This window comes from Chrysochloris asiatica, unplaced genomic scaffold (genome assembly GCF_000296735.1).
Source record: "Chrysochloris asiatica unplaced genomic scaffold, ChrAsi1.0 scaffold00025, whole genome shotgun sequence".
NCBI lineage: Eukaryota > Metazoa > Chordata > Mammalia > Afrosoricida > Chrysochloridae > Chrysochloris > Chrysochloris asiatica.
The window spans coordinates 7585578-7596131 of NW_006408543.1; positions in this window are offsets into that span (position 1 = coordinate 7585578).

Sequence of the window (10554 nt, forward strand, 5' to 3'; positions counted from 1 at the left end):
CCCCCCCCATTCTTCATGACCCAGTCCCTCTCCCTCTCTGGATCCAAGGTTCCCATCCGCTTCATCACTCCACATCATTGTCTCTGGTGAGTTTCAGTTTTGTTTCACATTTTCTCTCACTCTATCCAGGACCTTCTAACGTGATGCCTTTCAGGGCAGTTGATAGAGGTAGCCGGGCACCATCTAGTTCTTCTGGTCTCAGGATCGTGGCCACTGATGTTCCCATGGCCGTTCGTCCATTGTACTATTTGTTCCCCATTCTTCTCTTTCGTCATCTTTTCCCCTCCAGACTGGAAGAGACCAGCAGTTGCAGTTTAGACGGTCACTCAAGAACTTTTCAGATCCCAGTAGTTTCTCACCAAAAGAGGATGTAGAATGTTGTGTTTGTGGGCTGAGTTGTTAGGCATGATTTTTTAGAATAGTTTTAGATTTACAAAAAAATGGAGAACACAGTACAAACAACTTCCATATTAGTGCACTTACTCCAGGGATACAGCAGATCTGTGATGGGAGAGGTAGAGCCAGAATGCTGTAGCCTGAAGTGAGGATGGCTTCATGTCATCAGGAAGGCCCAGTCCTGGAGAAGGACATCATGCTGCCTGAAGTAGAGGGTCAGAGAAAAGAGGAAGACCTGCAACACGCTGGCTGAAGTAAGGGACTCAAACGTAACAGCACTTGTGAGGATGACACAGGACAAGGCGGTGTTTCTGTGATAGTTCAGGTTTTGTGTTAACTTGACGGGGCCAGGATTCTCAGCGTTTTGACAGTGAAGACGTAGGAAACTTCCCTGATGCTATCTGACTCCATGTAATCATCTATATGATGAGATCTATGAGCAGCCAGTCAGTTGAAAGGACGTCTCCTCAGGGTGTGGCCTGCTTCCAATAGACTGGGCACCGGGGTAAAGCTTGCTGCTTTCTGGGAGTCCTCAGCAGCCTGCCATCTTACCTGCCTGACCTGCCTGTCTGCCTTCTGACCTGCTGGTCTTGGTTTATCTGACTCACAGACTTGGGATTTGCCCATCTCTACAACTGTGCAGGACTCCTGGTGTAGTGCTCTAGGATCAGCTCTGGACTGTGAACCACAAAGGCGGCAGGCAGTTCGAACCCACCAGCTGCTCCTCGGAAACCCTCTACAGGGACACTATGAGTTGAAACTGGCTTAACAGCACTTAACAACAACACAACTGTGTAAGCTGCTTCCTTGATATCAGCTTCTTGTTATATATCCGTATATACACTTCCTTAAGGAGCTCTGGTAGCACAGTGGTTATGAATCGGGCTGTGAGCCGCAAGGTCAGCAGTTCGAAACTACCAGCTGTTCCATGGGAGAAAGATGAGGCTTTCTGCTCCCGTAAGGATTTACAGCCTCGGAAACCCTGTACAGGGTCGCTATGAGTCGGAACCGACTCCACTGCACATACAACAACAACAACGCTTCCTGGGTTTCTTCTCTAGAGAATCTACCCTAAGATAGTTGTCTTCTGTTGTACATGGGGGTGGGTGGGTGGACTGACTGGATAGCACCTAACTACAACAATCGTGCCCTACAGCCAGTTTCCCCTGCTATTCTCTTACCTTGGTATGGTGCATTTGTTACAGTTAATAAACCAGTATTTTTATATTACTGACAAAAGTCCCTAGTTTATTCATCTTTTCTCTGCTTTTCCACGTGGCCCTGTCCCACCCCAGGATCCCACCTAGGATAGCACATGGCGTTTAGCTGTCTTACTTCTATAGGTAACTCTTGCCTGAGACTTCTCAGACTTGCCTTATATTGACTGTAGGGAGGAGTCTTGGTCAGATGCCTAACAGGGTGCCTTTCTAGGATCTGTCTGCTGTGTTTCCCTTAATAGATTGGGGTATGGGTGTGAGGGAGGTGAAGTGTCATTCTCCTATCGAGGGCGTTGATGTGGACCCTGACCACCTGGCTGAGGTGGCATCACACTGTCCACTGAAGGGAGTCCACCTCCACTCCTCCCCCTCCAGGCCGAACTTGAGGGTTAGGAGCCATGTTCCCCTCCTACCAAATGTCTTTCCGGCTCCAATGGTTCTGTATCTATTTTCATGTGTATTAGAGAAACGAGCCCTGGTGGTGCGGTGAGTTAAGCGTTGAGCTGCTATCTACAAGGTCAGTGGTTCTAGCCCACCAGCCACTCCGAGGGAGAAACAGGAGGCTGTCAGCTTCCGTAACGATGCGCCACCATGGAGACCTTACGGAGCAGCTCTCCTCAGAGCCGACACGACGGCAGTGTGGCCCGGGGAGCAGGAACGAGGGATGAAACGGGAGGAGGAAGGGCCTCCACAGGCATTCATTATTGATGAATTTCTACTGCCAGCCCGCTGGTCACTCAGTTCCACGGCCCTTAGTACAGACAGCCAAGGAGAGCGAGGTAGAAGTATTTATCCATTGGCTCCTGTCGCTATTCATGACAGGATAGCCCCAGAGGGTGCCACCTGCAGTATTGAGCTGTGCTTGTGTGGGGGCTATCCCACTGGCATGGCTACCGAGGGTCCTGGAGCGGGGCCGGGGAAGTCTGGCTTTGTAGCCAGAGGGATGCAGACCAGAACCCAGACTCCACTGTGCCTCAGAGTGGTTGGGGTCAGAAGCGATCGGCCAGGAGCTGAATGACGCAGAAGAGGCATTAATACCTGTGCTTTCGTAGGGATTCTTTCTACTTACTTAAGGAGTCCTGGTGTGGCATTGTGGGATAACCACTGGCCTGCTAACTGCAAGTTCAGCGGTTCAAACCCACCATCCACTCCTCGGAATCACTATACAAATAGGGTTGCTATGAGTGGGAACTGACCTGAGGGCATTTGACAGTAACAACATTACGACATAAAAGGTAAATTGATTCATGAAAGGGATCGCCCCAGCCGTTGATCTTGACCTTGACCACTTGAGAAGGTTTTGTCCCTTCCCAGGTTAAATTCAGCGTAGTTTTCTAGTACTTAGAGTTTCTTTTCTTTTTCTTGTGCTGGGGGAATTTAGCACATGGTTTGAGGGGGAGGGATCCTCTTTAATCCTGCTCATTCTGGTGAGTCCTGATCGCAGCCACTCATTACAAGGGCTGTTTCTTCCAGTCTTGGAGATGTCATCTTTTGTTACATGTAATAAATTAGATGTATTTCTGGATTTTCTGTTATGTTCTGTTGACCTGTCACGTGTCAACACGTCACTTTTAATTAATAAGACTTTGTAAATGTCTTAATATATTTTAATATAGCTCCCTTTCAGGATCTATAGTGGTGCAGTGGTTAAGTGCTTAGCCACTAGCTGAAAGGACAGCAGTTCAAAAACCTACTAGTTGCTCAACAGAAGAAAAGACTTAGTAGGCCTGAAGTGTTGACCTTGAGGTTAGCAGTCCAGTCATTATCCTACAGCATCACACCAGTAGGAAATGCTATGGGGCAGGTCTGGTCTCCACATTGAGTCATACGTGTCAGAATCAACTGATGACCCCCAACAATGCAGCCTTCTGTTGTCGGTCTACTGAGTGGACACTAAAGAACAGCTTAAATGATAGCACTTGTGTTAAACAGAAGTGACCAATGATAGGGAAATAGTGCTTTAGTACAAAGGAGCAAATCCAGAATGGTGGGCGGTCAGGCAGCTCTGGGGTCTTTGGGGGAGAATTCTCATGTATGGTATGATACGGAAGGCCATAAGGAAGGCCAGCGGTCACTCTCCCTGACGGTGTGATTTCTCAGGGTAGGCTGGCTAGCACACACAGTTCAGGCAATCCTTTCGTCCCTACCCCCAGTTACTAATGAAGCCACAGGCGATTAAAAAATAACACACACACGCACACACAATGAAAACGTACCCCATCCCACCCACTTTCTGTGATACCGATTACATTCTTCAAGTCCTACAACAGGTTCACGCTGTCCTTTGTAGTGTCCAGATGATTGCCCTGTAAGAAATGGCCATCTATAAACCAGAGATAGTTGGGTCTGAAACTCGGAACCACCTCCGTAAGTCCAGAGGTTCTGCTCCCTCACTTCTCACCTGAGCAGGGCCAGGGTCAGATTCCGCTTCGGCGAATCTGGGGTACGGCCTGCTTGTGTTTGTTTTGTTAATGTCCATGTTATTTAAACATGCAGCCTGGGATGAGAACTGCTGATGTCGTCCTATGGGCAGGATGGTGACTAGTCCGAATATTCTAGTAGGGCGCAGCGGCCATGTTGTAGGCATTCAGTGTCTGGGTGTGAGGTCAAGAGCGAAGCCCACCATTTCTGAGGAAGTCATTCGCCAGAACTCACAAGTGTGCGGGTTCTCACTCGTCATTGTCTTTTCCTCATTGGTGACAGTCAGACGTGGGTCAGCGCACTTGCTGTCTTGACTCCTGTGTTGTCTGTCTTTTGACTTCGATCCTAGTTCCTACTCTGTGCAGACAGACATGTGGGAAGGGGCCTTGTTGTTGTTGTGATGTGCTGTGGAGTTGGTCCTGACTCATAGTGACCCTGCACAGGGTTTCTGAGGCTGTAAATATTTATGGGAACAGAAAGCCTCATCTTTCTCTCGTGGAACAGCTGGTAGTTTTGAACTGCTGACCATGAGATTAGCCTGATTTGTAACCACTACGCTACCAGAGCCTGAGGAATGGGCCTTAGGTACAGTCATAAGAGAGCTGCACTAGGCTGCTCATACAGACTCACCTCTAGGTGGCGGCGGGAAGGAAGGAGATGGGGACAGGACAGAGCATATCCGTTGTATACAGGCTCTATGCTTAGGAGTCAAGAGCTCTTACCTGAGGTACTAGAAGGCAGCCACCCTTCTAACCCATAAAGTTCCTCCAGTGAAGTGTGCTTGAATTTCAAATTTAGTTTAGAGGGCATGACATTGCTTTTTTAAAAATTTGCTATTTTTTGTTATTGAAAATCTACACATAACACCAATTCATCAATTTTTACATGTAGCACTCAGTGATACGGACGATTCTGTAAGTTGTACAGCCACCTCCACCCTCCTTCTCTAAATTGCCTCTCCCCCATTCACATCAGTACTGCCCCTAAGTTTTCCTTCCCATCTTCTGAGTTGCTGTTGTCAGTTTAATCCCATGTAGATATTGCTTGGAGTCCTGGTGTAGAGCTGTGGGTTAATACGCTGGACTGCAAAGTCAGTTTGATCCACAGGTCAGTGGTTCAATCTCCTTGGAAACCCTATTCAGAGTCCCTGTGAGTCGGAACCAACTTCATGACTCATACACCATTTCTATTCTATTGGCCTACATGTGTGTTATTATACTTACACCAGGCTGTTTGGTTACTGTAACTGTATAGTATGTTTTGAAATCAGGAATTGTGAATCCTCCTATTTAATTGGTTTTCTACTAAATTGCTTTAGCTCTTTGGGGTCTCTTTCCACTCCACATAAAGTGGAGGATTGCTTTGATGGCATTACTTTTGGTTGCTATTGGACTTAAGTTAGGGAGTTTTTTTCAAATGGGTTTTTTTTTGTTTGTTTGTTTGTTTGTTTGTTTTTAATGCTTTATTGTGAATTGTGTGATAGTCTACATGGGAGAACATCAGCTTTACATTCATTCCATCATCCATCATTTCATTGGCATAGTTATCATCCCGTCCATGCATCCTCACCCAACCAAGGGGTGTACCCTGTAAGCCTGCACCCCCCCCCCCCCCACAGTCCTCAGCCCCTTTCCATCTCCTGATCCCGAGTCCCCAGCCACACCATATCTTGACATCGTCTTCTCTGCCTCCATCTCAGGCCTCACCGCTTCTCTGGGTAGGATCCCACTCTCCGCTTTTCTCGATTGATGGTCCTAGGGTCCTCCGCTCCTAGACTAAAAAGTTAATCACTCCCCTCCTTGCTACAAAATGTCCACCTTTAGATTTCCAACCCTCACAATCAGTCCTGATAACAATTATTCACCACTGCATCACAAGAGACTAAATGGGTTTCTTTTGGTCAGCAGTGATTCCAAATGTATTTATTCCCACCCCCCCAAGTTTTCCATCTAGTCTTAATTTGGGAAAAACTCAAATTTCAAAATGCAAAGTTGTGAAGATCCACTAGATAAAACTTGAGAGACATTATGAGTGATTTATGCTAAAAAGTTCCCTTCTGGTTCAGTTTTAAATAAAGGTCGTGTTGCATTGTGTTGAACTGGGGTTCTGCTTCTGGCAGTGTTTTGTCAGTTTGTTTGGACCGGACCTAGTAAGAACAAGAGGAAAAAGGGGGGCTGGCGGGCAGGATCAGTTGGAAAGCTTGGGAACATTCTAAGGAGCATTGTGGCTGTACTCTTTGCACACAAATCTGTCGGTTCTTCTAGCTTTGAACTGTCTCACTCCCTGACTAGATGAAGGCGATCTGATATACCTGCTTGTCAGAAGCAAAAGCCAGTCCTTTCTAGAGGAGTACAGTACCATCTAGAGCCAAAATTATCTGTATAATTTTCATATATGACGATTGGCACACAATCAGAAATGACCAGAGAGATGTGAATGCAGGACTTAATTACATACCAAGAGCAAAACCAGCTAAGAGGTACAAATTAAAGACCAAAACTGTTGCCATCGAGTTGATTTTAATTCAGCAATTCTCTCGGACAGAATAAAAGGCTGCCATCTTCATGTAGCAGACTGCTGCCCCTTTCTCCCACCAAGTAGCTGGCTGGTGGGTTTAACCACCGAACTTGTGGTTCACAGCCTAACTCTTAACCAATGGGTCCCCGGGATTCCTCACAGTAGGTACAGTGATAATGAAATCATCAGACTTGGAACTTAAAAGAAATGTAGTGAGTACGTGTAAGAAATTGTGTTGTCCTTTTTAGTGTTCACTGTGGCCATCCTTCAGTGTGGACTATAAGCTCAGTGTAAAGAAAACAAAAATCCTCACAACTGGGTCAGTAAATCACATCATGATAAATGGAGAAAAGATTGAAGTGGTCAAAGACTTCATTTTACTTGGATTCAGCAACACTCATGGAAGCGGCAGTCAGGAAATCAAAGGAGATACTGCACTAGGCACATCTGCACAAGACCTCTTTAAAGTGTTCAAGGACAAAGATAATAGTTTGAGGACCCAAGCCCTGGTATTTTCAGTTGCCTCATATGCATGTGAAAGTTGGACAGTGAATAAGGAAGACCGTAGAAGAGTCAATGCATTTGATTCTGGACTGCCAGAACAAACAAATCTGTCTTGGAAGAACTATGGTCAGAATGCCCCTTACAAACCAGAATGATGAGACTGGATCTCTTATACTTTGGACATGTTATCAGGAGGGACCAGTTTCTGGAGAAGGACATTTTTCTTTAAAGTTTTTATTGTGAATTGAGTGATAGTTTACATGGGAGAACATCAGTTTTACACTCATCCTATCGTATTTTGTTTCATTACAATGATTACAGTCTGCTCCATGCATCATCCAATATTATTTGCTTCTATTCTCTCTGTTTTTTGTTATTGTTGGATGTGCACAAAAACACTCAGGAATAGATAAATCATTTAAATAACCACAGGGCACATTCTGCAAACCTGCCTCTTAGCTGCCAGCACACAGATTTCTCTTTCCATGAGTCTAGAGTCCTCAGCTGCTCCCTCTCTCCATGTCCCCATCTCAGCGTCTATCTCTGGTGTCGCTACTTCTCTGGATAGAGTCCCACATTCCGCTCCTGATCTTCTCCCTTGATGGGCCTAGGGTCCTCTGTTCCTGTTCCCCCTTTATGTTACAAAACTTCTACCTTTACAGTTGTGACAGTTGCAAATAGTCATGATAACAATTATAGTTGGTATGGTTGGGTATGTATGGTGTGTATGGTTGGTAAAGTGGAGAGTCAGTGAAAAAGAGAAAGGCCCCCAATGAGATGAATTGGTAACAATGACCTCAACCTGGTCTCAAGCATAACAATTGTGAGACTGGCGCCAGGCCAGGTGCATAATGGTGATGTGAGTGAGTCGTAACTCACTGGATGGCACCTAACAATAAGAACAGTGATGTGTTGTCGTGCTTGTAAACATCACTGTGTAATTCTGTATTGTGTATCTTTTAGTTTGAGACAGAAGAGATAGTGGCATCATGATCATCACGGGCTTTCCAAATTTAAACTGGAAGAACCCTGGAGAGAAATACTTTGACCTTAGATTTTTTTATCTTTGAGGAAAATATGCTCTGGTGTTGGCTTAGGTGAGAGTAAGAAACCTTTTTTTTCTGCCAAGGGCCATTTGCATATTTATAACATCATCCGTGGACCCTACCGAATTAGCAACTTAAAAATATCGGGCTGCGAACCTTAAGGTCAGCGGTTTGAAACTACCAGCCGCTCCGTGGGAGAAAGATGAGGCTTTCTACTCCCGTAAGGATTTACACCCTCGGAAACCCTGTACAGGGTCGCTATGGGTCGGAACCGACTCGATGGCACTTAACAACAACAACATATTTAGTCAAGCATTTAATCAACTCACCCCTAGATGGAGTCCTGGTGTGGTGCTGTGGGTTAATGTGCCAGACTGCAAAGCCATTTAAACTGGTGGTTCAAGCTTACCAGCTGCTCCTCGGAAACCTTATACAGGGTTGCAATGGGTCGGGATCCACTTGACGGCACTTAACAACAACAAATGTGGTGCCTGGTGTGGCACTGCGGGTTAATGTGCTGTACTGCAAGTTTGGCTTTAACTGCAAGGTTGGCAGTTCAAGCTCACCAGCCGCTATGGGTTGCTATGGGTCGGAGACGACTTGACACACTTAATAACAGCACCTCAATGGTTGGAATTGCTTCTCTTTGGTGAAGCGTGTGACATTAGCTGGCATTGATGATGTTGCTACTTGCAACTGCTTTTCCAGGTTTGGTCGATCAGTCTGGAGCCCATGCACTCTGAGATGGTGAGTTTTGAAAAGAACTGCTCACAGCAGTAAGTTGTTCCGAAGGCAGATGCATATTTCAATGCGTGTCTCCTCAAAGTGGAAAATTCATTATTGCTTATGTAATGTTGATAGAACTCAAGCAGTGCGAGGTTATTGTACCGAGCTTTTCCCCCCAATGTCTTTTGCTACGTCAGTAATCTGATCTGAGACGATTTCCTAAGACAAACTGACATTCCGAAAAAGTGTTCATTACTGCTGACGCAGCACCACAAACGAGGTACACCAGGTGTGCCTTTCTTTGACTTCAACAACAAATTAATCATTTGTCCGTTTCTCTTGGAAAGACTGACACTCTGCATCAGCTTTCCTTTTCTTTGTAGTCGCCACTTGTAGGATGTCACACCACTTCAGTTTTAATAACTGTCCAGTGTCTGTCTCACCAACGATGTGATTACTTTGCTCTGATCGCTGTTCAAATCTTGCATCTTAGATTTGGAACATAGCCAATGTTCGTGTCATTGAGTCTGCAGGTCTTTCCTGTGTACTGTAATTTCCTTAATCGTCATGTGAGATTCCGTTTTTGCGAGGATTTTTGATCGTGGACGTGTGGGTAAAGATTGTATTGGAGTTAATGCCTGTGTCAACAACCGGCAGCGTCGTCACCAGTCATCGGAGGCTGGGTCCCAACATCCCGAGGAATCATCGCATCTCATTGCATCTCATCTCGTCATCGCCGGGTTGCCGTAGTCTGCCACAGCGTGTTAACACTTGCACGGTGTGTACATTCCCAGTCTGCTTGGCACTGAGTGACCGCTGAATTACCACAATCCAGGCAGAAGGGCCGTGGGCAGCCAACGATAAACACATGTGTCTGTTCCATCATACACTCTATCCCGTAATGGATGTTCCTTGCTTGTCCCTCAAAATTTATATGGTTCATTTAGTGTAAAAACACATTACTCTGAAAGAAGCTTCTAGATCTATTGAAGTTAGTGTCATGCCTGCAGTTGCCTTGGCAGGGGCAGACCACATGGTTTTGCGTGGGCTGGGCATTCCCTCCCCTACTTAGGTAAACACACATGAATTTATGTGCACAATAAAGGTGGTATTAAATGTTTGTGTAAACCGAGAATACTTTCTTTTAAAAGTGTAAGCTCCTTTTGTACTATAAATATATGACTATACCTTATTTCAAGGAGCTCTGGTAGCGTAGTGGTTATAATAAATTGGGCTGTTAACCTCAAGGTCAGCAGTTCAAAACCACCAGCTGTTCCACAGGAAAAAGATGAGGCATTCTGCTCCCATAAAGATTTATAGCCTCGAAAACCCTGTACAGGGTCACTATGAGTGGGAACCGACTCGATGGCACATAACAACAACAACCATACCTTATTTCTCTGTTTTCATGTAGTATTTGCTTAAATTGTACTTGCCGTATGTATTTTAAGTGTAGCATAGTGGTTACGAGTTGGACTGCTAACCTCCAGGTCAGCAGTTTGAAACTTCCAGCAGGCTGTTCCACAGGAGAAAGATGAGGCTTTCTGTACCCGTAAAGATTTACAGCCTCAGAAACCCTGTGCAGGGTCGCTATAAGTGGGAATCGACTCCACAGCACACCACAACCACCACCACCATCATTATGTATAAGGTGGGTTATGTGTTGGATTGCCGTTACGTACAAGGTGGGTTTTGTGTTGGACCGCCGTTACGTACAAGGTGGGTTT